We start from the raw sequence: 26,685 nt of genomic DNA on the forward strand, positions 1-26,685 counted from the left end.
AATGTGCTGGAAAACCACAGCAGGTCAGGCAGCATCCGAGGAGCAGGAGAATCGGCGTTTCGGGCATAAGCCCTTCCTCAGGAATCGGGAGGGGAGATGTTGAGCGTGCGCCTGCGCATACTATTAGAGTTGACCAACACAGGGAGCTGTTCGAGAATTTTATTCGAAACTTTATTGCTGGAACAGCACAGCAGGTCAGGCAGCATCCAGGGAACAGGAGATTCGACGTTTCGGGCACAGGCCCTTCTTCAGGAATGAGCAGAGAGTGTTCAGCAGGAGAAGATAAAAGGTAGGGAGGAGGGACTTGGAGGAGGGGCGTTGGAAATGTGATAGGTGGAAAGAGGTCAAGGTGAGGGTGATAGGTCGGAGTAGGATGGAGGCGGAGAGGTCAAGAAGAAGACTGCAGGTCAGGAAGGCGGTGCCGGGCTGGAGGGATTCGGCTGAGACAAGGTGGGGGGAGGGGGGATGAAGAAACTGGTGAAGTCCAAGTTCATCCCCTGCGGTTGGAGGGTTCCCAGTCGGAAGATAAGACGCTCCTCCTCCGACCGTCGGGTTGTTGTGGTTTGGCGGTGGATGAGTCCAATGACCTGCATATCCTCGGTGGAGTGGGAGGGGGAGTTGAAATGCTGTGCTACAGGGTGGTTGGGTTGGTTCGTCCGGGTGGCCCAGAGGTGCTCTCTGAATCGCTCCGCAAGTAGGCGGCCTGTCTCCCCAATATAGAGGAGGCCACACCGGCTGCAGCGGATGCAGTAGATGATGTGGGTGGAGGTGCAGGTGAATCTGTGGCGGATATGGAAGTTTCCTTTGGGGCCTTGGAGAGAAGTGAGGGGGGAGGTGTGGGCGCAAGTGTTGCACCTCCTGCAGTTGCAAGGGAAGGTGCCGGGAGTGGAGGTTGGGTCGGTGGGGGGTGTGGATCTGACAAGGGAGTCGCGGAGGGAGTGGTCTCTACGGAAAGCTGATAGGGGAGGGAAATATATCCTTGGTGCTGGGGTCTGTTTGGAGGTGGCGGAAGTGACGGCGGATGATGCGCTGTACATGGAGATTGGTGGGGTGGTAGGTGAGGACCAGTGGGGTTCTGTCCTGGTGGCGGTTGGAGGGGCGGGGCTCAAGGGCGGAGGAGCGGGAAGTGGAGGAGATGCGGTGGAGGGCACCGTCGACCACGTCGGGGGGGAAATTGCGGTCCTTGAAGAAGGAGACCATCTGTGTTGTACGTATTTTGAACTGGTCCTCCTGGGAGCAGATGCGGCGGAGACGAAGGAATTGGGAGAATGGGATGGCGTTTTTACAGGGGGCAGGATGGGAGGAGGTGTAGTCCAGGTAGCTGTGGGAGTCGGTTGGTTTGTAGTAGATGTCCGTGTTGATTCGGTTGCCTGAGATAGAAACAGAAAGGTCTAGGAAGGGGAGGGAGGAGTCCGAGACTGTCCAGGTGAATTTGAGGTCGGGGTGGAAGGTGTTAGTGTAGTGGATGAACTGTTCAACCTCCTCGTGGGAGCACGAGGTAGCGCCGATACAGTCATCTATGAAGCGAAGGAAAAGATGGGGGGTGGGGCCAGTGTAGTTGCGGAAGATGGATTGTTCCACATACCCTACGAAGAGGCAGGCATAGCTGGGGCCCATGCGGGTGCCCATGGCGACTCCTTTTGTTTGGAGAAAGTGGGAGGATTGGAAAGAAAAGTTGTTCAGGGTGAGGACCAGTTCGGTCAGTCGAAGGAGGGTGTCGGTGGAAGGGTACTGGGTGGTACGGCGGGAAAGGAAGAAGCGGAGTGCTTTGAGTCCTTCGCGATGGGGGATGGAGGTGTACAGGGACTGGATGTCCATGGTGAAGATGAGGCGTTGGGGACCGGGGAAGCGGAAATCCTGGAGGAGGTGGAGGGCGTGGGTGGTGTCACGAACATAGGTGGGGAGTTCTTGGACTAATGGGGACAGGACCGTGTCGAGGTATGCCGAGATGAGTTCGGTTGGGCAGGAGCAGGCTGAGACGATGGGTCGTCCGGGGCAGTCAGGTTTGTGGATTTTGGGCAGGAGGTAGAAACGGGCGGTGCGGGGTTGTGGGACTATGAGGTTGGAGGCGGTGAATGGGAGGTCCCACCGAATGAGGTTATGGATGGTCTGGGAGATGATGGTTTGGTGATGGGGGGTGGGGTCATGGTCAAAGGGACGGTAGGAGGAGATATCTGCGAGCTGGCGTTTGGCCTCAGCGGTGTAAAGGTCAGTGCGCCACACTACTACTGCGCCTCCCTTGTCAGCTGGTTTGATGGTGAGGTTGGGGTTGGAACGGAGGGAGTGGAGGGCTGCGCGTTCCAAGGGTGAGAGGTTGGAGTGGGTCTCCGCCGCATCTGCTCCCAGGAGGACCATCATCTCCCAGACCATCCATAACCTCATCACCTCAGGGGACCTCCCATTCACCGCCTCCAACCTCATAGTCCCACAACCCCGCACCGCCCGTTTCTACCTCCTGCCCAAAATCCACAAACCTGACTGCCCCGGACGACCCATCGTCTCAGCCTGCTCCTGCCCAACCGAACTCATCTCGGCATACCTCGACACGGTCCTGTCCCCATTAGTCCAAGAACGCCCCACCTACGTTCGTGACACCACCCACGCCCTCCACCTCCTCCAGGATTTCCGCTTCCCCGGTCCCCAACGCCTCATCTTCACCATGGACATCCAGTCCCTGTACACCTCCATCCCCCATCGCGAAGGACTCAAAGCACTCCGCTTCTTCCTTTCCCGCCGTACCACCCAGTACCCTTCCACCGACACCCTCCTTCGACTGACCGAACTGGTCCTCACCCTGAACAACTTTTCTTTCCAATCCTCCCACTTTCTCCAAACAAAAGGAGTCGCCATGGGCACCCGCATGGGCCCCAGCTATGCCTGCCTCTTCGTAGGGTATGTGGAACAATCCATCTTCCGCAACTACACTGGCCCCACCCCCCATCTTTTCCTTCGCTACATAGATGACTGTATCGGCGCTACCTCGTGCTCCCACGAGGAGGTTGAACAGTTCATCCACTACACTAACACCTTCCACCCCGACCTCAAATTCACCTGGACAGTCTCGGACTCCTCCCTCCCCTTCCTAGACCTTTCTGTTTCTATCTCAGGCAACCGAATCAACACGGACATCTACTACAAACCAACCGACTCCCACAGCTACCTGGACTACACCTCCTCCCATCCTGCCCCCTGTAAAAACGCCATCCCATTCTCCCAATTCCTTCGTCTCCGCCGCATCTGCTCCCAGGAGGACCAGATCAAAATACGTACAACACAGATGGCCTCCTTCTTCAAGGACCGCAATTTCCCCACCGACGTGGTCGACGGTGCCCTCCACCGCATCTCCTCCACTTCCCGCTCCTCCGCCCTTGAGCCCCGCCCCTCCAACCGCCACCAGGACAGAACCCCACTGGTCCTCACCTACCACCCCACCAATCTCCATGTACAGCGCATCATCTGCCGTCACTTCCGCCACCTCCAAACAGACCCCAGCACCAAGGATATATTTCCCTCCCCTCCCCTATCAGCTTTCCGTAGAGACCACTCCCTCCGCGACTCCCTTGTCAGATCCACACCCCCCACCGACCCAACCTCCACTCCCGGCACCTTCCCTTGCAACTGCAGGAGGTGCAACACTTGCGCCCACACCTCCCCCCTCACTTCTCTCCAAGGCCCCAAAGGAAACTTCCATATCCGCCACAGATTCACCTGCACCTCCACCCACATCATCTACTGCATCCGCTGCAGCCGGTGTGGCCTCCTCTATATTGGGGAGACAGGCCGCCTACTTGCGGAGCGATTCAGAGAGCACCTCTGGGCCACCCGGACGAACCAACCCAACCAACCTGTAGCACAGCATTTCAACTCCCCCTCCCACTCCACCGAGGATATGCAGGTCATTGGACTCATCCACCGCCAAACCACAACAACCCGACGGTCGGAGGAGGAGCGTCTTATCTTCCGACTGGGAACCCTCCAACCGCAGGGGATGAACTTGGACTTCACCAGTTTCTTCATCCCCCCTCCCCCCACCTTGTCTCAGCCGAATCCCTCCAGCCCGGCACCGCCTTCCTGACCTGCAGTCTTCTTCTTGACCTCTCCGCCTCCATCCTACTCCGACCTATCACCCTCACCTTGACCTCTTTCCACCTATCACATTTCCAACGCCCCTCCTCCAAGTCCCTCCTCCCTACCTTTTATCTTCTCCTGCTGAACACTCTCTGCTCATTCCTGAAGAAGGGCCTGTGCCCGAAACGTCGAATCTCCTGTTCCCTGGATGCTGCCTGACCTGCTGTGCTGTTCCAGCAATAAAGTTTCAACTTTGATCTCCAGCATCTGCAGACCTCACTTTCTCCTCGAGAATTTTATTCGTCATTCAATCGTTGTCTTTTGAGGAGGGAGGGAGGCCGGTATGTGTTGAAATCGGGTGTCCCTCCTCAATCAATGGTGGTAGAGAACACCAGTTGTTAAAGTGTACTCGAGAATGTAACTTTTTAAAAGTTGTGTGATTTATATATGAAAGCACGTTCATTCTAAAAGACTTAACAAACAATCCAGGACTTTTTCAACATATAATTTCGGTTGCATTGCACTGTAAACGTTGGCTGTAAATTCTGTGTCTTAAGATCTTATACTCCACAATCACCTGATGAAGGAGCTGCTCCGAAAGCTTATACTTCCAGATAAACCTGTTGGACTGTAACCTGGTGTTATGTGATTTTTAATGTGGGAGAGAACAAAATTTCACAGACCCTTCCAACAATAGGACGGCAAAGAAGGTGACTATTTTGGCCTGTTTTTTTGTCTCTGCTGGGCTGCTCGGAGGGAGGGAAAGAAGTCGTTCATTGAGTGTCTTTTCTGCATCTAAAGGCTCATGTATTTTCCACTGTGCCGTTACTGATTTTTCCTTTCAATACCATTCCGTTTTGAAAGCTGTGTACATCTCTATGACTGCATTCCCACTTCACTCGAGACACAGTGCATTCATCCCAGATTTTAAAAAGAAGCTCGATTTAAACAAAATATTGTTTGTTGCATGATAGCAAACAGGTACAAATTACATTTGTATGATAAAGTTAAAAAAGCGAACAACACCAGGTTACAGTGCAATGGGTTTATTTGAAAGTACAAGATTTCGAAGAGGAGCAACACTCCAAAAGCTTGTACTTTCATATAAACCTGTTGGACTATAACCTGGTGTGATTTTTAACTTTGTCGAGAGTGTGGTGCTGGAAAAGCACAGCAGGTCAGGCACCCTCGGAGGAGCAGGAGAATCAATGTTTCCGGCAAAAGGCCTTCACCAGGAAGGTGATTTTTAACTTTGTCCACCTCAGTCCAACACTGGCACCTCCACATCATTTATAAGATAGACGTTGTTATTAAGACTGCAAAGACACTTTGGATACATGTCTCCTGTATAAAATCCTAAACCGCCATTCTGCCTTTCCCAACCTAAATTCTTACAACATCATCAGTTTGGGTCAAGCTTAATTTTTTTTAGCATTACCCTTTTTAGGACCAACATACAATTCCTGCGCAGGCATCTTATTATCCCTAATTATTGTGGTACAAATTTCATGCCATTTGCATTTTGAAATTTTCTTTTTATGTTTTATATTTGACTATGAGCCAATCATATACAAGGATTGGTGAGCACTCAATATTTACTTGGCAATAAGACAAGTATTGTTTACTGGAAGACTATATCTTATTCCTCTGCTTTTAGACTGATGTAAAATTATGGAACTGATAATCATATTCTGCCAAGCTAATAATGATTGACATGTCGTCATGAAGTGTTTGACAACAGGCTTCTGTAGGTCAACAAAACTAGTGTACAGTGCAGTTATGATTATGACATGATTATACTGCAGTGAAACCATAAGAAAAAGGACCATGAGTAGGCCATGTGGCCCCTTGTGCTGTACCATTCAGTATGATCACTGCTGATCCAACATTCCTCACATCCACTTTCTTGCCCTTTCCCTGGAACCTTTGATTCCCCCTCTGATAAGAATCTATCATTGTCAGCCTTAAAAATACACCAAGGCTCTACCTTCACAGCTGTCTGTAGTAAGGAGTTCCAAAAACTCTTAACTCTCTGAGAGAAGATATTCCTCATCTCAGTGTTATTCTGAGATGATGCCATCTAGTCCTAAACTCTCCCATGAGGGGAAGCATTCTCTCAGCATTGACTCTGTTAAGCCCTTTAAGAATCCTATAAGTTTCAATGAGACCATCTTTCATTCTTCTAAACTACAGTGAGTAGAGGATCTACCTGTTTAGCTTTGCTTATAAGACTTTCCCTCCATACCAGGGATCATCCTGGTGAACCTTCTTTGAAATACCTCCAATGCAATTATGTCTTTCCTTAAATAAAGGGATCAAAATTGCTCTCAGTTCTCCAGATGTGGTATCACCAGCACCTTGTTGCAATAAGACTTCCCTTCTCTTATATTCCAATCTCCTTGAAATGCAGTTGGTTCTTCTATAATGCATGTTCCTTCAACACGAATTGGCTTAACGTGATTGAAGAATTTAGACCGTTACTTGTTGAATGTGTGCTTTCCTTATCTGTATTGGTTATAATCCAATTCTGGCCCCAATAGTTTAAATTGAGCGGCTATTGCGCAATTTTCTTGTAACGCAGGATTACATAACGGAATTATCGCATTCTATCAGAACCGACTGTAAGGGCCAACCTGTGCTAATATGCTAGCTTTGTACTTTGTGCACAAGTACCCCCAAAGTCACTTTGTATTGCAGCTTTCTGCAGTTTTTCTCCATTGAAATAATAGTGTTCTTCTGTCCTCTCTTCCAAAATGAGCAATGTTGCGTTTTCCTACATTATATTCCATTTGCTACCTTTTTGTCCACTTACTTAACATATCTGTAACTCTCTATAAACTGTTTGTATCCCTCTCTCAACCTGCCTTTCCACCTATTTTGTGTTGTCTGCATATTTGGCTACAGAACACTTCTATTAACAGTTATAGAGTCATAGAGACGTACAGCATGGAAACAGACCCTCCGGTCCAACTCGTCCATGCCGACCAGATATCCCAACCCAATCTAGTCCCATATCTTTACCAGCATCCAGCCCATATCTCTCCTAACTCTTCCTATTCATATACCCATCCAACTGCCTCTTAAATGTTGCAATCGTACCAGCCTCCATCATTTCCTCTGGCAGTTCATTCCATACATGTACCACCCTCTGCATGAAAAAGTTGCCCCTTAGGTCTCTTTTAGATCTTTCCCCTCTCACCCTAAACCTATGCCCTCTAGTTCTGGACTCCCTGACCCCAGGGAAAAGACTTTGCCTATTTATCCTATCCATGCCCCTCATAATTTTGTTAACCTCTAAAAGGTCACCCCTCAGCCTCTGACGCTCCAGGGATCACTGCCCCAGCCTATTCAACCTCTCCCTATAGTTCAAATCCACCAACTCTGGCAACATCCTTGTAAATATTTTCTGAAACCTTTCAAGTTTCACAACATCTTTCCGATAGGAAGGAGACCAGAATTGTGCACAATATTCCAACAGTGGCCTAACCAATGTCCTGTACAGCCGCAACATGACCTCCCAACTCCTCTGTGCAATACTCTGACAATAAAGGAAAGCATACCAAACGCCTTCTTCACTATCCCATCTACCTGCGACTCCACTTTCAAGGAGCTATGCACCTGCACTCCAAGGTCTCTTTGTTCAGCAACACTCCCTAGGACCTTACCATTAAGTGTACAAGTCCTGCTAAGATTTGCTTTCCCAAAGTGCAGCACCTCGCATTTATCTGAATTAAACTCCATCAGCCACTTCTCAGCCCATTGGCGCATCTGGTCAAGATCCTGTTGCAGTCTGGGGTAACCCTCTTCGCTGTCCACTACACCTCCAATTTTGGTGTCATCTGCAAACTTATTAACCGTACTTCTTATGCTTACATCCAAATCATTTATGTAAATGACAAAAAATAGAGGACCCAGCACTGATCCTTGTGGCACTCCACTGGTCACAGGCCTCCAGTCTGAAAAACAACCCTCCACCACCACCCTCTGTCTTCTACGTTTGAGCCAGTTCTGTATCCAAATGGCTAGTTCTCCCTGTATTCCGTGAGATCTAACCTTGCTAATCAGTTTCCCATGGGGAACCTTGTCGAACGCCTTACTGAAGTCCATATAGATCACATCTACCACTCTGCCCTCATCAATCCTCTTGTGGTCCCAGACTGATACTTGTGGAAAGCCACTGGTTATGAGTCACCAACTTGAAAGAAATCCCTTATCTCCATTCATTGTTTCCTTCCCATGAGCCAATTCTCTATTCATGCCAATATACTATCTTCAGCTCTGTGAGCTTCTATCTTTTGACTTAATGCTTTGTGAGTTACCTTATCAAACAACTTTTGGAAGTCCACATACAAGACACCTACTGATTCCCCTCTAACCATTCTGGTTGAGGTTTTCGTAAAAAAAACTTCAATAATTTAGTAGGACATGATTTCTCTTTCATGAAGCCACACTGACTCTCTTTGGATTGTGGGAGGAAACCGGAGCACCCAGAGAAAACCCATGGAGACACAGGGAGATCGTGCAAACTCCACACAGACAGTTGCCCAAGGTTGGAATCGTACCACTGAGCCACCATGAAAGCATACATTTGGAAAATCATAATTTAATCAAAGATGTGCAGGTTAGATGAATTGGCCATGCTAAATTGTTCAGAGGTGTTTATGTTAGGTGCATTAGTCGGGGTAAATGTTGGGGGATGGGATACTCTTCGGAAGATTGATGTGGACCTGTTGGATCGAAAAGTATGTTTCCATATTGTAGAGATTTTTATTCCTTAATAGCCGGTTCCAATAGTTTCCAACAATAAATCAATCTATAATTACCTCCTCTACTTCCCATTCTGTTTTTGAATAGGGGTGACACTTCTCCAGATTCCAACAACTTTTGGAAAGTTACAATCAATGTCCACTAATTCTGCAGCTACCTATTTTAGGATCCGAGGATACAAGTCATTAGGACCTGGAGACTTATTTGCCTTCAGGTTCATAAGTTTGTCTCATGTTACTTCTTTACCGATGGTGATGATGCTTAATTCCTCCCCGCATTCTTTATTATTAGTGGGATGTTTGAAGAGTCTTCCACCATAAAGACTGATGAAAAATATCTGCTTTATTCCTCTAATATTGCCTGGTTTCTCAAAACCGTCTCCCTAGATTCATTTTCTAAGAACTCTGTGTTCAATTTTATCTCTTTTTATTTATTTAAAGAAGTTCCTATTATCAGCTTTTATATTCCTCGCTAGTTTATCTTTCTCATTTATTTTCTCTGTCTTTATTGTTAGCTCGGATTTGGACTATATGTCAGCCACACCAATAGTATGAGGGAAATTCCACTAGAACAATGCCTTCACTGCATTCTTTGGAATCACTAAGAATCTCTGGAATCGGGCAAAAAAACCTGCAAAACTAACTTCAATGATACTCGAGTCCGGATAGTTGTTCAGTCTCTCCACTGTCAGCTTCTGTTTTCTCAATTCTCAAATGGCCAATGTTTCAAAAGACAAGTCCTAATGAAGGGTCATGCCCGAAACGTTGATTCGCCTGCACCTCTGATGCTGCTTGACCTTCTGTGCTTTTTCCAGCTCCTCCTTTTATCGACTCTGATTTTCCAACATTTGCAGTCCTCACTCTGTCCAAATTTCCAAAAGACAAGGACATTCTGAAGCTTTCTTTGAAATGGGATATCATAGATTAGATTAGATTAGATTACTTAGATCAGATTAGATTACTTACAGTGTGGAAAGAGGCCCTTCGGCTCAACAAGTCCACACTGACCCGCCGAAGCGCAACCCACCCAGACCCATTCCCCTCCATTTACCCCTTCACCTAACACTACAGGAAATTTAGCATGGCCAATTCACTTAACCTGCACATTGTTGGACTGTGGGAGGAAACTGGAGCACCCGGAGGAAACCCACATAGACACGGGGAGAATGTGCAAACTCCACACAGAGAGTCACCTGACATTAATGACTGAGAGGAACTTACTATCAAACATTCAAAAATGGCAGCATGTCCAAACTTGTCCTTCCAGTAACATCAGACATTGTTATTAAGATTGCAGGATTTGAACTGTAGGGAAAGGCTGGGGTTTTTTGCCCCTGGAGCACCAGAGGCTGACGGGTGACCTTATAGTGATTTATAACATCAGGAGGGGTGTGGATAGTGTGAATAGCCAAGGTCTTTTTCCCAGGGTAGCGGTCTCCAAATTTAGAGGGCATTGGTTTAAGGTGAGAGGGGAATGATTTAAAAAGAACCTGAGGGGGAACATTTTCACGCAGAGGGTAGTATGTGTATGGAATGAGCTGCCAGAGCAGGTGGGTGCACTTATAGCATTTAAAAGGCATCTGGATGGGTACATTTGTATAAGTGCCTTTAATGTAATAAAACATCTTAAAGCATTTCACAGGACCATTTCAAAACAAAGTGTGACATGAATAGCAAAGGTTTGGAGGGAAATGAGTCAAATGCTGGCAAATGAGAGAAGTTCAGTTTTGGATATCTGGTATGTGCGGATGAGTTGGACCGAAGGGTCTGTTTCCGCGCTGTGTAACACAATAGTTCTATTCTAATGCCTTAATGATAACAGAGTATTGGCAGAGAAGGAAAGAAAAGGAAAGTAAATCCTGCACTTTGGATCCCATTTCCTAGTAGATGCTCTGCCTGATGTGCCCAAATATCTATTGTCAGTATTCAGCATGTTCAGACAACTGAGTACATGCAGCAGAAACTCATGATCGTGAACGGATGTTATCTTTGAATAGAGGCAGAGCTGACAATGACAACATGTAATCCTATCACAGCATCCCATTTTTGCTCACTAAAAGCTTATCTGCAATGTCAAGCTACTTAAAACAAAAGACATCTACATATACTTTAACATAGAGGAATACCTTTATCTTTGTCTGTGATGCATTGGTGGTTTGTCTATCTATCCAGACTTATTATGGTATTCTTTGTTGTAGTCTGCTTTATATTTTCTGAATATCAGTTAGAATGCTTTGTTTGTTTTGCAACTTAGCCCATATTTTCTGTTGGATGTTCAATTGGATGTTGATACAAACAATCTGGTCATGGGCATCTTTCGTCATCTCCTGTTTTGAAATAATACATCACATAAACCTGAGACTATCAACAAATAATGAATATGGGAGGCAATTGTCTGTATTTTTTTGCTGAATACTGGTGCAATGTTTGCAAGTATGAAATGGAAGTACATACATTGGTGTCAATAGTGCCATGTAGGCTGCTGGTCTATATTGTAGTTAGATGGTCTTCTCCCAGTGCAAGTATAGAATTTTCAGTGATGTTCCTTGTAGTGAATGGTGCAGACTGTTGTCTTGATGATACCTTGAATGGTGACTATGGCCATGTTCCTGCATACTGGAAGGCCTGCCATCTGAATTTTTTTTTAACGGCAATGCAAGTTTCTTAAAGCATCTTTTAGTCTTAATTTAGCACTGAATTGCTCTTAATGGATATTGTCTCAGCTGGTCAGTCATTATTTCTTGATTGTAATGGTGGTCCTCTTGAGGTCTTTCTGATTTTTCCTGGGTTCAGTTCTTAACATGCCGACAAAGGAGTTATTTGAAAAGTGTAGCTGCAGACTTCAAAAATGAAAGTAAATACTGGAAAACTCTACATAGGGAAATATAATGAAGGCAGATCTCGAAGCCAATAACAACAATAGCAGCTTGTGTTTGTATAGTATCTTTAATATAATAAAACATCCTCAGGCATTTCACAGGATCATTTAAAACAAAACTTCTTAATATCAAAAAGTTGCTCAACCATGATCCAATTTAGACCAGTGGAAGAGAAAGAAGACTTGCTTCGAGTTAAGACATGGATTTCAGAACTTTGAATGACCTCAGTCCTCATAGACTGGAGACCAGCCAGGAGAGTGGTGGAATAATCAAAGTGAAAGATGGCAAATGCATGAGTAAGGATTTCAACAATAGCAAGTTATGACAGGAGCAAAATCACGCAACCCTGTGAGGGTGAAAATGGGTGTTTTTAGTGGTAACTCAAATATAAATAGACATCCATGTGATTTTATGGACTTTGAGCAGGCGGATTAATTATCAGTGCAATCTGTATTGTTGTAAGGTGATTCCCCTTTACTTCAATATCTCCCCAAGTCAGAAGAGTAACTCGGGTTCGCTGCATGGACTATCCATCGGTCAGATGCAGCTTTAAATCAAGGCCTCATTTACCATCCCAGGTGGACATAAAATATCGCAAGGCTTGAATCATAAAAGAGTAGAGAGTTCTCCTGGTGCACAATCAATCCCCACCACCTGCGTCAATGCAACAACATTCAAGGAGCTCAGCAGCACTCAGGAAAGCAGTCCACTTGATTTGGCATTTTGGCCTCAAATCTATTCTTCCTGCCACTGTGCACAATGGCTGCAGAGGTTTTGAAGATGACCAGATGTTAGATCTCAATCGTTTCGGTCAGGCTTCACCTGACACAGGAACAGCGCTCTGAAAGCTTGTTATTTCAAATAAAGCTGTTGGACTATAACCTTGTGTTGTGTGGCTTCTGACTTGGTCCATCCCAGTCCAACATCAGCACCTCCACATCCTTTGAGATCCTAAGCTGTTCTGCCCACAAGTCCATATGACTTAGTGGGTGGTATTTATGGCATTCCTCAGTACTAATATGTTCAACCTAGATCCAGCACTCACGATTAATGTTTCAAGGGAACATTATTGTTTACCACTTACTGTTCCTGTCCCACAACGTCAGGATTTGTGGTATATAACATGTTCCTTCATCATTACCATGTGTTATTTTCCCAGAGTATATGTTTTCACTGAAAAAATAGCCTCTGAGATCCATCTGTAAGCGTGGCATCATGCCAAGCAGAACATTAAATTTTAAGGTAGTTGTATGATACAGGAAAACAACAACTACCATAACCAATCTATAAATTTCTTTGGTAGAATATAATAAAAAAGAAAGCTAATTAATTGTCAGGCAACATCAAACTGCACATGGCTCTAGTGAACAGTCACTAGAAGTACTGAGCTGAAAATAAATCTTTAGACTGATTGATTATAATTTGTGCTATTTATTTACCCTGATCCTGCAATTAGTTTAAAATTTTATACAAGATTAGATTAGATTAGATTAGATTACAGTGTGGAAACAGGCCCTTCGGCCCAACAAGTCCACACCGACCCGCCGAAGCGAAACCCACCCATACCCCTACATTTACCCCTTACCTAGCACTACGGGCAATTTAGTATGGCCAATTCACCTGACCCTGCACATCTTTGTGATGTGGGAGGAAACCGGAGCACCCGGAGGAAACCCACGCAGACACGGGGAGAACGTGCAAACTCCACACAGTCAGTCGCCTGAGGCGGGAATTGAACCCGGGTCTCTGGCGCTGTGAGGCAGCAGTGCTAACCACAACAAGGAATTGTTGTGGTCTGCTTGAATTGAATTTCAGTGCAACAGATATGATCATTGTGCTATATTCACTCAAGCACATCTCTATTGCCTTTTGCATTGGGGAATTGCACTGCTCCACCTAGTTGTGGTGTTGCCCAACATCTCAGCCATTTGGGGATTCTTGACCTTACATTGCCATGGCTACATGTGGACTGTAATGATTGGAATGGTTTGAGGAGACAGCTACCACCAACAGAGCATTTAGGGGTAGGCAATAAATGTGGCTTATCCAGTATTGTTATATCTAAAAGGTAAATATTTTAAAAATGAATTGTCTTGGGTGTCATTCAGTTCTTGACTTACTGGAGTTTTATAGCTTATGCCTAGTTCCTTTAAAATTTTGCTCGTTTATCAAGTTGTAATCACCTGTCCTCATATCATGTGGCTCTGTGTCACTGTCTGCTGCCAATCTTGCTGTGCAGCATCTGAAAACAATTTATTGCTTTTACTGCACCATATTAATACAAATTTTTGTAACAATTAGAAGAAAATCTTCCTCATACATTTATACTATGTATTTGATACTTTGATATGAAAGAACTGCAATGTTTGCAGAAGGGAAATTAAGTTTGCATGAGGAAGCAAAAGAAACAATTAGATACTGTACATATGTTTTGTTACAGCTACTGATAATGATGGAAGAAAGCACTTTAAAAGTAAAAATGACCCTTCCTTATTTAAAAGGACATCATTATACTAAGTAATTTGTCTTAATACAGTGTCATATAACAGATGTGGTGATTTTTATTCAGTACATTCCAGTTTTCCCCTTTGTTGGCCATTTAATTTTCACAAGCTATTTGTTTTCAGTACTGTTGGGTCCTTTTCAATACGGCTAAGCCTGAAAGTGGCTTTCAACTGGTTATTATACCAATTGAGTATACAGGTGCCAAGAGTTCAGCTGACACTATTCAACGTTTGTCTGAATTAATGGCCTAGATCTTATCTTGTTTTCTTAATTCGTGGGAACTGTGAGTGAAAAACAGCATTTTCAATAAATCATGTGATTTTAGCTAGATGCTTAGCAAGTCACCTGCAAGATAATTACTGAGGTGTTTGTTGACATAGGTTTAGGACTTTTGGACAAGGCAGGGCTGGGTATAAGTTCTGAATTGCTTGGAATAAACCTCCAAATGCAGAATACCATGAAGGTTTCAAAGAAGAAGACAACTTAAAAGGCTACTGAAGACATACGTTTAAATAAAGGTAAATACCAGGCCTTAGGCTGTTCTGTCACTGAAAGTCAACTGGCGGTACTTTCATCTGAGAGGCAGTAGGTCTCAGGGAACAGAAGAGGTTGACAAGGAGGGTCCTTCATGGCTGGCTGCATAATGGCCTGATATGGCAACTGCCCTACCTAGGACTGAAAGAAAATACAGTAGGTGTATGCACAGCCCAGACCACCATGGAAACCAACTGTCCATCCATAGACTCCATTTACATGGTTTGCTGTCGTGGAAAGCCTGCCAACATCATCAAAGACTCATCGCACCCCAGTAATGATCTCCTCCTACAACCTTTTCCGTCAGATACAGAAGCCTAAGCACATGCACCAGCAGGTTCAGGAACAGCTTCCTGGCCATTATTAGACTGATGAGTGGACTCTCCAGCCTCAAATAATGCTGATCTTGCTAACGTTCATCTAACCTTGCACACACTGTATGTAATGTAACCGTTATTGCCCCATGTAAGTCTTTTTGACCTGTACATCTTTGCTTACAATGTTCTGCTTGTACTGCTCAAAAACAAAGCTTTCCACTGTGCTTCAGTGCACGTGACAATAAATCAATCAATAAATCAGTGTGGAAATTGAACCTCCGTTATCGGTGTAACTCTATCTCGCCAACTAAGCCTAAGGATAAGTTTATATTCAATTGTAATATTGAACTGAATTAGAGCTTGTTTACAGACCTTGGGGAGAGACATTACTTGAATAAAATTTGCATCAAATCAATGCCCATAAATTTACTGAGAGGGAAGTTAATTACAGTTATTCCAGCTGAGCAAGGAGATAACGGTGATGCTTCACTGAGGTTTGGGTGTCTGTAAGGTTATTGTTGGAGTGAAAGAGTTCAATCCTGATCCAGAATCAAATATGTTCTTTTGGAGATTGTTCTACAGAGCAACACCTTGCAGTTTCACTTCAGAAAATGTTCTAGTGCAGTTTTTAAAAAAGCATTTTTTAAAATGTTCTTACAAGAATTTTCATCAGCCTAGAATCTCTTTGAGCAATATCCCTCTTTGCTTGAGTGATTTCAGCTATGGGAGAAATCTCACACTGGCTTCATTGCAAAATTGCTCATTGAATTTGGCTGTTTTATAGTGATGTTGTCTGGCCCTGAGAAATTCAGCAGATAGAGAATGCACATTTCTCAAACTACAGCATGATTTCTGAGGGCTGTGTGTTCTTATAGCAGTGGACAGACTCAAGTTAATTCAATGTTTAAGGAACTTTTTCACGGAGAGGTGGTACGTTTATGGAATGAACTGCCAGAGGATGTGGTGGAGGCTGGTACAATTGTAACATTTAAGAGGCATTTGGATGGGTAAATGAATAGGAAGGGTTTGGAGGGATATGGGCCGGGTGCTGGCAGATGAGACTAGAATGGGTTGGAATATCTGGACGGGTTGGACCGAAGAGTCTGTTTCCATGCTGTACATCTCTATGACTATATAACTCTAAATTGGCTTTTCACAGGATGGGACCAATGAAGCCAGCATTTGTTGATCATCCAATTGCCTTAGGGATGGCCAACAAATGCAGGTTTAAAGCCAGCAAGAAATGTAAACAACGTCATGTTTACATATTCATTCTTTAGCTCAATTGTCCATACATCAAGAAGTCGGTAGTCTCTCGCATTTGGATGGCCATTTAAAGGCTGTTCAGTGCTGAAGAAAGCAGCTGCTTTCGTAAATCTGAGGCTGATTCAGAGACAGAGAGTGCCAACTTTTTAAATTCTACAATTAAAAGGCCCTTTCAAACCCTCCACACGACAACCTGTGCCTGCAGGGTGACATGGTTGGCTCCGTTTGGAGGAATGGACCTGGTCTGCTATCACATGGCTGACTCATAACACTCACTGCCAGGAGACCTACTGAAAACTTTTAGCCAGTCATTCCCATTAGGGCTTAGTAGGCCTTTAAACATTTTAATGGTTTATTCTCTGCATGAGGGCAAGTAAACCTGCTGCCTCCTCCCCATCCTCTCCCTACTTTCCTATCTTGCTTCTTGGAAAATGAACTGGAGTTGCAACAACTCAACAAAACCATCAAAACACCCTAGTTGTTTTGCTAGTGGAAATTCTTTTTAGAGAAATATCATGTTGACAGTGTGTTTTGCTCCTTGTATGGTGAATTAATCAGATTGGTGACAGGCAATGACCTAAAATAAATCATTCACACCTTAGTTGTTAATTTTTAATAGAAAATATGTTGATGTTTTTGTTGCATTTGGCTGAAATCTTTACTTACATTTCAATATCTCCACCTCCCTGCATTCACTGAAATTGCAGTAAAAGGAAGAATATTCTGTGACCCTGTCTATGGTATGACTGTTTCTCCACCCCTGTTTCAAGGCTAATGAAATGCCCTTGTAAATGCTTGCACAATGTAAACCATCTATCTTAATCAACTTCTCACTCTCTTGGTTATGGTCACTTTTTCTTGTTATCTATATCAGTATATCTAGAAGGTGAAGGAGTAGAATCCCTGTCTCTGAGCCAGACTCTCTGGGTTTGAGTTCCATCCCAGGACTTGATGGCCAAAGAAGATGATTTCGTGACATGGCCAAGCAGCTTGGGTATCAATCTGCAACTTACATCAATGGCAGTTGGTAAGAGCAGGTGGGACCCCTGGTTAGCCATGAGCTGGAAAGAAGATTGGAACCTCTATCGTAGTTCATTTAATAGTATACATTTAATAGTGCATTTTCCTGTTTTGCAAAAATATACTTTTTTTCATAAAATTTACAAAATTACAAAAGCACACGACGTTAATATTCACAATATTCATAACATGTCAAACATATTGCCTGAGGGGCTTTATTATATTTAGAAGAGGGAAAGCCCACAGTCTTTCAAGCCACTGTTGTGGCTGCCCAAAGCTTTTAGATTTTTCCTTAGTAATTCCTGGATCTTGAAAGTGCCAGTGTGAAATACTTGGTCATTGACAACTATTAACTATTGTTCACAGAGTTGCTTGTCTATTGGTTACAGTTATTCTTTACACTGTACATCCCTGTAGAGTGCAGAATTTAGCATCACAAAGGTGTTTGGGATAAATCTTAACAAATGAAACATTGCCCAACTTTCCAGAACCTTTATTGCAAAGACACATTCCACATGAAGATGGACAATAGTCTCTTTGTCACCAGCACCACCTAGATGGCAGTGTGCAGAGGGATTGAGATGGTGGGCATTGAGGAAGGATCTCACCAATAACTAAGCCACATCTAATGACTTTGACAGTCTATTCAGGGACTGTCTGACAGGATCTATCATCTTTCTTCCCACAGGAATGTGGGGATAATAAACATGGACCACTGTTGAATCTATTGTAATCAAAGGTGTCTTTCTGCAGCCGTGTTTTCATGAGGGCAAAGTACTATGACATAATCTGCCAGGATAAATAATTCAATAGCATTGTAGCCAGATCCATCCATGACTTGCACCCATCTGGGGATAAGTGGAACTTCATGCAACCATGAACAAAGATGGCCATCAGATGAGATGGTGTTAATGTGCCTCAATGAGATTCATATGAATCATGATTTTTTAAATTCTATCATGGAACATGAGCATCCTTGGCTAGGCCAGCATTTACTGCCTATCCCCAGTTGCCCTTGAGAAGGTGGTGGCGAGCTGCCTCCTCGAACCGTTGCAGTTCACGTGCTGTAGGTAGACCCATATTGCTGTTGAGGAATGAATTCTAGGATTTTGACCAGTGGCCGTGAAGGAATGACAATATATTTTCAAGTCAGGACGATGAGCGATGTGATAATGCTATGGTTTCAAGAGGTGTACTTTGTGCTAGCTTTTTTTTTGAAGAGAAGTTTTGAGCCATGGGTGCCAAGCTGTCTCTCCCGAGCCAATAAAGTAAATAGCTTGTAAGGACTTTTTTTTAAAGTTGGAACAATAGAAGCAGCATGAATGGGCATGGTCAGGCTCCTACAGAACCAAGATTTTAGTTTAGCTTTCAGAAATTGTTGGAGTTTTGAAATTTATTGTGGAAGCAGCTGTACATCTCTTGACTACATCTACAAGTTTGAGTTCTCTCACTGCTGTTGTGAGACAATGTTTTACTGACTTTGCCTTTGCCGAGGGTGTGTTTATGGGACGTTACTTTACTGGAACAGTTGTTATGTAATTTATTATTGTGTTAAGTTTATCAACAGAGTTAAAGTTATACCTGTTTGACTTTCTTTTGTTTATATTTTAACTGTAGGATAAGAATAAAATATGTTTTGTTTAAAGCTGAGTAGTGTAACCAATCCAATTACGTCTGGAACATAACATAGTGCCTTTAAATAAGATAAAAGTCAGCATCCAGGTTACTTCCTATGTATATTAGGCTGGTGCGTAACAATGGCTTGATGGGGAACTTGCATGTGGCATTGTTCCCAAGTATCTGTTGCCCTTGTCCTTCTAGGGGGAAGTGTTGGTGGGTTTGGAAGGTGCTGTCTAAGGATCTTTGGCACATTTCTGCAGTGTGTCTGGTAGGTGGGTGCGCACTGCTGCTACTGAGCATTGGTGGTGGAGCAATATGTTGGCAGTCAAGGAGCTGCTTTGTTCTGGATGGTGTCAAGCTTCTAAAGTGTTGTTGGAGCAGCACTCATCCAGGAAAGTGGGGAGTATTCCTTACTACTCCCAACTTGTGCCTTGTAATTGCTGTACAGGATTTGTGGAGATAGGAGGTAAGTTACTCGCTGCAGTATTCTTAGCTTCTGACCTGCCTCGTGAAGCCAAGGTATTTCTATGGCAAGTCCACATGAGTTTCTGGTCAATGGTAACCTCCAGAATGTTGAATGTCAAGGGATGGTGGATAGATTGACTCTCATTAGAGATGTTCATTGCCTGGCATTTGTGGGGTATGATTGTTGCTTGCCAATTGTCAGCCTAAAGCTGGTTATTGTCTGGATTTGTTGCATTCGAACATTGAGCGATTCAGTATTTGAGCAGTTGCAAATGGTGTTAAATATTGTGCAATCATCAGTGAACATCCCCACTTCTGACCTTATGATGAAGGGAAGGTCATTGATGAAGTTGATTTAGCCTATCTGAGGAGCTCCTGCAGAGATGTTCTGGAGCTGACCGACATCCAACACCACAACTATTTGCTTATCTGTCAGGTATGACTCCAACCAGCACAGAGTTTGCCCTGATTCTAGTTTTGATAGGGTTCCTTGATGCTCCCATGTATTTAAAAAATACAAAATCAGTTTTATTGGCCACATCATGAATAGGGCCGTAGCTACCTGCACACTGTGTAAGCTTGACATTGAGATAGTGTTTATCAAAACTTTTTTGTGTGATGATGGCAATCCTGATCAAATCATCCTGTGCTGTATTTCATACAAGCTCATGAAAAGGACAATGGCCAACACCTTTGGCCCAGAATGGTGCACAATTGAACTCAGATTGCCCAGGAAGAAAATTCAAGCAATTAAGTCTCCTACAGATAAAGAAACATATAAATGGCAAAGTCCACAAGGAGCAATGCCCTCTGCAAAAGGATATTTGAGAGAAATAAAAATTCCCAGTGAAGAAATGATTTACAGAGTAGAACCAAAATTAGTAATCCACAAGCAGAGGATCAACCAGCATTCCAAGTCAGAAGAAATTCATACTGAGAAAGTTGTAAAATGTCCCGACCACTTGTGTTTGTGAAGTCAGATACTTCAATAAGTCACTCATGGCATGTAGGTATTTCTGACTGAGCCAGCATTTGTTGTTGATCTTGAGAAGGTGGCGTGGAGCTGCCTTCTTGAACTGCTGCAATCCAATTGGAATAGGGGCACCCACAATGCCATTAGGAATAGAGTTCAAGGACTTTGACCCAGTGACACTGAAGAGGCATTGATCATAGAACTGTACAGCTTGGGGCAGGCCTTTCGATCCATGATGTCGTGCTGAATGTGATGCCAATGAAACTAATCCCTTCTGCATGCCCTTGGTCTATATCCCTCCATTCCCTGCATATTCATGAGCTTATTTAAAGGTCCTGTAAATCCCCTTATCAGATCTGCCTGCACCACAATCCCTGGCACTGCATTCCAGACTCCTACCATGTTCTATGGAAAACACCTGCCCTTCACATTTCCTTACAAACTTTACCCCTCTCACCTTATATGCATGCCCCTACTATTAGACATTTCAACTCTGGGAAAAAGATTCTGACTGTCAACCCTATCTATGCATCTCGTAATTTTATAGACTTCTATCAAGTCTCCCCTCTGCCTCCACTGCTGAAAAGAAAGCAACCTGAGTTTTTCTAACCACTTCTTATTGCTCACCACCCTCTAATCCAGGCAGCATCCTGGTAAACCTCTACTGCACCCTCACTAAAGTCTTCACAATGGTATATTTCTTAGTCAGGATGGTAAATGGCTTGGAGTGGAAGTTAAAGCTGTTTGATGCATTTGTCTTTCTGGATGCTATTGGGTGTGGATCTTGAAGTTTTGTTTCAGGAGCACTGGTGAATGTTTGCCGTATATCTTATAGATTGTTCACACTGCTGCTACGAGTGCCTGTGATGGAGAGAATAATTTTTTTTTTGCCAATCCAACAAGCTACTTCAGTAGCTTGGATTCTTGAGTTTTGGGGTTGCATTCACCCATTCAAGTAGGGAATATTTAATCAGACTCCTGAAGTGTGCCTTGTAGATGCTGAACAGGCTCGGAAGGATCAGGAGTGAGTTGTTTGCTGCAGGATTTCTAGCCTCTGATATGTTTTTGCAGCCACTGTACTTACATGGCTAATCCAGTACAGTATCTGGTTAATTATAACTCGCGGGATCAGAATCAAAAATTGCTGATGAAAATCTTGGCTTTTTAGATGCTAGTGAATATTGTTGTGATGAACAGTCACTGGACTCAAAATATTTACTGTGCTTTCTTCCCACAAATTCTTCCAAACCTATTAAGTTTTCACCAGCAGTTTCTGTTTTGTTTCAGATCTCCAGGATCTGCAGCTCTTTAATTTTTAAGAGTGTAACTCCCTGCATGTTCATAGTGGGTTTGCTTATTGGGACTGTTGTGAATATTCAGAACAGTATACTTAAGTCTAGTTTCGACAGATTGAATTCTATAGGGGTTCTTTATTCTGTTCTTCGTGTTTCATTGTGTCATTCTGTGAATAAATTTTTTGTCTGTTTTAAACTTGGTAGTCAACCTTGCTAGCTTAATCCGGGTAATTTTCTCTGTACACTTCAGATTAGATTAGATTCCCTACAGTGTGGAAACAGGCCCTTTGGCTCAAAAGGTCCACATCGACCCTCCGAAGAGTAATCCACCCAGACCCATTTCACTCTGACTAATGCACCTCACACTATGGGCAATTTAGCATGGCCAATTCACCTGGCCTGCGCATTTTTGGACTGTGGGAGGAAACTGGAGCACCCGGAGAAAACCCACGCAGATACGGGGAGAACATGTAAACTTCATACAGACAGTCGACCGAGGATGGAATCAAACCTGGGACCCTGGTCCTGTGAGGCAACAGTGCTAACCACTGAGCCACCGTGTCACCCAACTGGTTTTCCTTTGTAATTAAGGACCTACTGTCTTTTAAGAAATATGTAAAATTGCTTATTGTTCAAATACTATTGCACAGTTTCTCCAAGGAACACAGAAACTGTTAACTTCTGTGTTGCTGAACACACTTGTGTCCGGCAATGTAATAAACCAGTAAACCTTGCTTGATTCTTTTGACAGATCTCGGAACTGAGAGGCCCCTCCCAGGGGTCTAGATCTTCATATGGTGCCTGTGACTTGGATACGGCGCAGATGGATTGTGGATAACAGTGTAAGAGCCTTGAGTCCTTCACTATTGAGTGTTGAGGAATTGGCCACCCAGATGTGAGATTTTTCATATCCATCTGGTTTTCGTCTCATTCAAGTCATGATTGACCTGACCCCTCACTGTCTATCATCTCAGTCCAGCCCGTAAAGGATCGGTCTCAGTAAAATAAGAAAAAGACATAAATAGGATCTGGCAGGGTGCTATGAGAAAAAGAGATAGAGCAATAAAATTCTGACGGATTGGCATTGTTTAAATTGATCCTTAAACTGTCCTGTGAAAGAAAGAAGTATCACGATATAACAAAACAATCATCGTTTTAGAATGTCGAGAATGTTCTGCAGAAATCATTAGTCTTGTTGCTCGTTGTCAGGCTGTTGGTTAGTGGGAGTTTTATGTCGAGTTTATTTCTGTCATATCTGTTCGGCTTGGCTAGTCTTGCTTTGCTGCTTTTTTTTTCTGTTCGTTTTGGTGTTTGTTCTTTGTTTATGAAATATGGAGGGTGGTTGATGCCTTCATCGTGCTAAAAAAATAGAAAGCTGGCTAGGGACAAAAACGCTGTTAGAACTGCTGATACAATTCTTGCTACTCAGCCACAAGATAAGGTACTAGTGTGAGTACTTAACAGGGTCCCAGTGTCCGGACAGAAAGTTCTGCTGAAAGCACCTTAAGATTTAAAAAATTAGTAATAGAGAATTTGCTTGCTCCAGGGTTATGACAGGTGAAACCCCATTAGATAAGCCCTGGACCCATGCTGAGGTCCACGTCATGCTTCAAGATGTCCCCCCATCCATTCGAGTGCCCAACATTAGTTTTAATTGGCTAGTACAAATCTGCTGTAATTATAGTTGCTTGCTTCAGGATGTCCAGACTTTAATGAATTTGGCATACAGGACACATTGGTCAACTATTAAAGACTCCGTTGTATTTCCCCTGGGTTGTAGGTGAATGCAGAGGCACGAAAAACTGGTCTTGAAAATATTGTTAGAATTGCAAATGGAACAGCTGAGAGGTATTTAGATTTTGCACACTTGGTTAAGCACTTATGTGCCACCGCCAGGATTTATGAGACCAAACTCCCTAATGTTGACTGTTCTGCAATGTGAGGGCCTCAGAAAGGAATAAACAAAAAACTAAAAACTGAGATATGAAGAAGGCTGGAAAATATTTGTGTGTGTGTGTGTGTGAGAGAGAGAGAGAGCGAGAGGAAGCCCTACAGCTTATAAAAAGTTTAACCCTTTGTGATTTGGTTTGAATGCACATTTGTTTGTTGGTGATTGAATGCTGGTGTTTTGTTCCCTGGAGCTCGAGATCCAGGACTGTTTTGAATCTGATCTACAATTTGGAAATTTAACATGATTTCTTTTAAGGTTAAGGATCCTTCAGTGATTATGAAATGAAGTATTAACTCCTGTTCTTCTTATAGGCCAAGACTGCCCTACTGTCAGTTTCTAACTAATCTCTTTTATTCTTACATGAAAGCCAACCTTAGTCAATTTCAAATCAGTTTAATACGGAGGAAGACAACATGATAGCCTTATTTTAATTTCAGACTCGTTTATTTCCACTTAACTTTAAGACTACTGTGTTTCATTGGTGATTAGTTTTATTGAGGGAGTCCACTCCCTCAATGACGATTGAAATTTTAATTCAATCAGGTTGTGGTAAATCATGTAACAAAATTAACATCCTATGGTTAATATCTCTGTCTTTGGATTCGGCCATTATTCGTACATGAGAAAATTTTGTTTTATCATTTGAGTAGACAAGACCTTTTAAGGCAGCTGCAGCCATTTCGATCTATAGCGTTGTAAATGAGCAATGACTGGTCAGGACCACTTAAGGAACCCAATCTTGGATTTAAATTAAGGGACTAGAATCGGGTAATTACAGTGGGTTTCAAAGTTGGAAACTGTACACATTTTTCATTTTAAATATTGAATATCGAATAAATGAATTTCCAATTTATATTGATGACTTTCAAAATGTCATAGCCACTTATTCAGTTTCCACCTCTGATTTACAGATAATGATTATTTTATTGATTATTTTAATAGTCAATTGTATTAGCCCGAATCACAAAATCAAAATTAATTGGCAGGATCGCTTGGTTTTTATTCCTTTGCACATTGTCAGTGATTTGTCTCATTGCCTCATGATTAATTTGAAACATGGCTGCATTAATTCATTGTTAACTAAAAAATGGAAAGATACCTTACTGGCCATTTGAAGAAATTCTGCATGTGACTGGGGGATAGACCTATATATAGCAGATGGAACTCCCAAAAGCTGGGAGGTGACTGTGAATGGGTATATGAAAAATAAAAGGGACATAAGAAACAGTGTAAGGTCACTAAGGTTGACGAAAATATGAACAGGGTTAAAGCTAAATACTGTAAAATAATGAACTGAGGCTCAGAATTTCTGGTAGAATCTATATCTGGCATACCGACCCTTTTTGAGGATAGGGATTTTGTTCCTAGATACCCACTGAGCCCCTAACATCTCCTGATTGTCCCAAGCCTTAATTTAAACCAACCACTTGTTACAAACCTTTCCTTCTTTTGAAAATGAAGCATCCAGTTTGCATAGCCGATATCATGGGGACGAGTGACCTGCGCCATCCTAAACAAGGTCCCATCCTGAGAATTAGAGTTATATTAATGAAGCATGCCCCTGACTGCAAGACCAACCGGCCAAATTTGCTCAATATATCCAAGGTTGATGCATATGTAAATGCAGTAAAATTCTGGGAGTAGCCTGAATAAGAATGGTTTGTGTTACAAGACTGATATATGTGGCTATCTGTCTGATGAATATACAACTGAACAATAATCAAGAAGCTCAATTACCTTTGTTTAACCCTATGCTTTTGCAATGTTTTCCGCCAGGAGTCACTGACGTGATCCAGACCAATAGTATGAACCAGTCCAGGAAGTTCCAGTCGCAAATGAGGTGAGTGGTGGTTCTCTTGGGAGGCCAGAACCGGACTGAACCACGATGCAAGTTACAGGTAAAACCAATTATATCAGGCGCCCTCGTAATCCCAGATCCTATATGCCAACCATGATAGGGTTGATTGGAACTCCAGGATACCCACTGGGGACAGAACCTACCTCAGGTGCCCACCCGACGACCACTGCTGGGCAACCTTTTCCCGAGGGGACCCCGAAAATGGGGACAGGCTGGCCCCAGCATTTGACTTTTGAGACTGGGAACAAGACACCAAAACCCCCAGGGACAAAAGGCTGGCCCTTGTTTTAACCATTGAAATGTGGCCACTGGGGAGTGATGTTTCTTTAATGTTACCTTGCAGCTGACGTGGGGAATCAACATGCTTTCGTCCTAGCAAAAGGTAAATCTACTAATGTACGCTGACTCTTCATTGTGCTTTTAATATGATCCACGATTTTGGAGCTTTGTGGGAACATTGAATATTTTTAAACCCCAAGAGGCAGCATTATAGTAAAGCTGTTTTGTCCAATCAATCTGGCAATTATCAAGTTGTCGGCTCATGCCGCGGACACTGATACTGTTTCTAAAGTAGGCAAATAGATGCAGCTGCCAAGCAGGCAGCCTTACATTCCAAACTTCTGGTCCCCCAGCAAAAACCTAATTAGACACTGTATAAAGACGGGTATGCCAGACCTGGGTACGGTACAGAAATCATGGTAGAAGCCCCTACTGAAGAGCACAAACTGTGGCCTCAAATAGGCCACTCCCTCATTACTCAAACCAAAATGTGGATGACCCCCTACTGGACAAGTTTGTGTTTGTTCTTTGCTGCTGCCTATTTTAATTGATTATTTTGTATACACTTAGGCAAGGGGGAAATGGTTTATACTTTAATACAGTGGACACTCCGCGACCTCCAATCTCATTGGGAAGGACCCTTCCAGGTAATTCTCACCACCCCAACTGCGGCTAAGGTTGCTGAGTGTTCCACCTGGGGGCGGATGATGAAGATTGAACTTGCCCTGCTGTGTGGAATTGACAAGGTCCTCGATGGTAGGCTGGTTGAGAAGATTAGGTCACGTAGGATCCACTGTAAATTGGCAAACTAGATGCATAATTGTGGAGGGCCATTTTTCTTACTGGAAGTCTGTGGCCAGTGGTGTTCTGCAAGGATCATTGCTGGGAC

General features: G+C 43.5%; 1 long non-coding RNA gene across 3 annotated transcripts in view; it reads left to right on the plus strand.

The window, feature by feature from the left end:
• Positions 1 to 4,343: 4,343 nt before the first annotated feature.
• Positions 4,344 to 26,685, plus strand: part of LOC122553417 (uncharacterized) — a 28,605-nt gene continuing 6,263 nt past the window's right edge. Inside the window, exons 1-4 of one of the 3 annotated variants that reach the window (XR_015757847.1) lie at positions 4,344 to 4,778; positions 22,460 to 22,550; positions 25,436 to 25,499; positions 26,367 to 26,443. This is a non-coding gene — a long non-coding RNA (uncharacterized LOC122553417). The remainder of the gene's footprint in view (positions 4,779 to 22,459; positions 22,551 to 25,435; positions 25,500 to 26,366; positions 26,444 to 26,685) is intronic. The other 2 variants (XR_015757849.1, XR_015757848.1) reach the window with 2 other exon arrangements.

Source organism: Chiloscyllium plagiosum, unplaced genomic scaffold (genome assembly GCF_037043375.1).
Source record: "Chiloscyllium plagiosum isolate Xiang-an unplaced genomic scaffold, Cpla_swu_hap1 HiC_scaffold_8, whole genome shotgun sequence".
Taxonomy (NCBI): Eukaryota; Metazoa; Chordata; class Chondrichthyes; order Orectolobiformes; family Hemiscylliidae; genus Chiloscyllium; species Chiloscyllium plagiosum.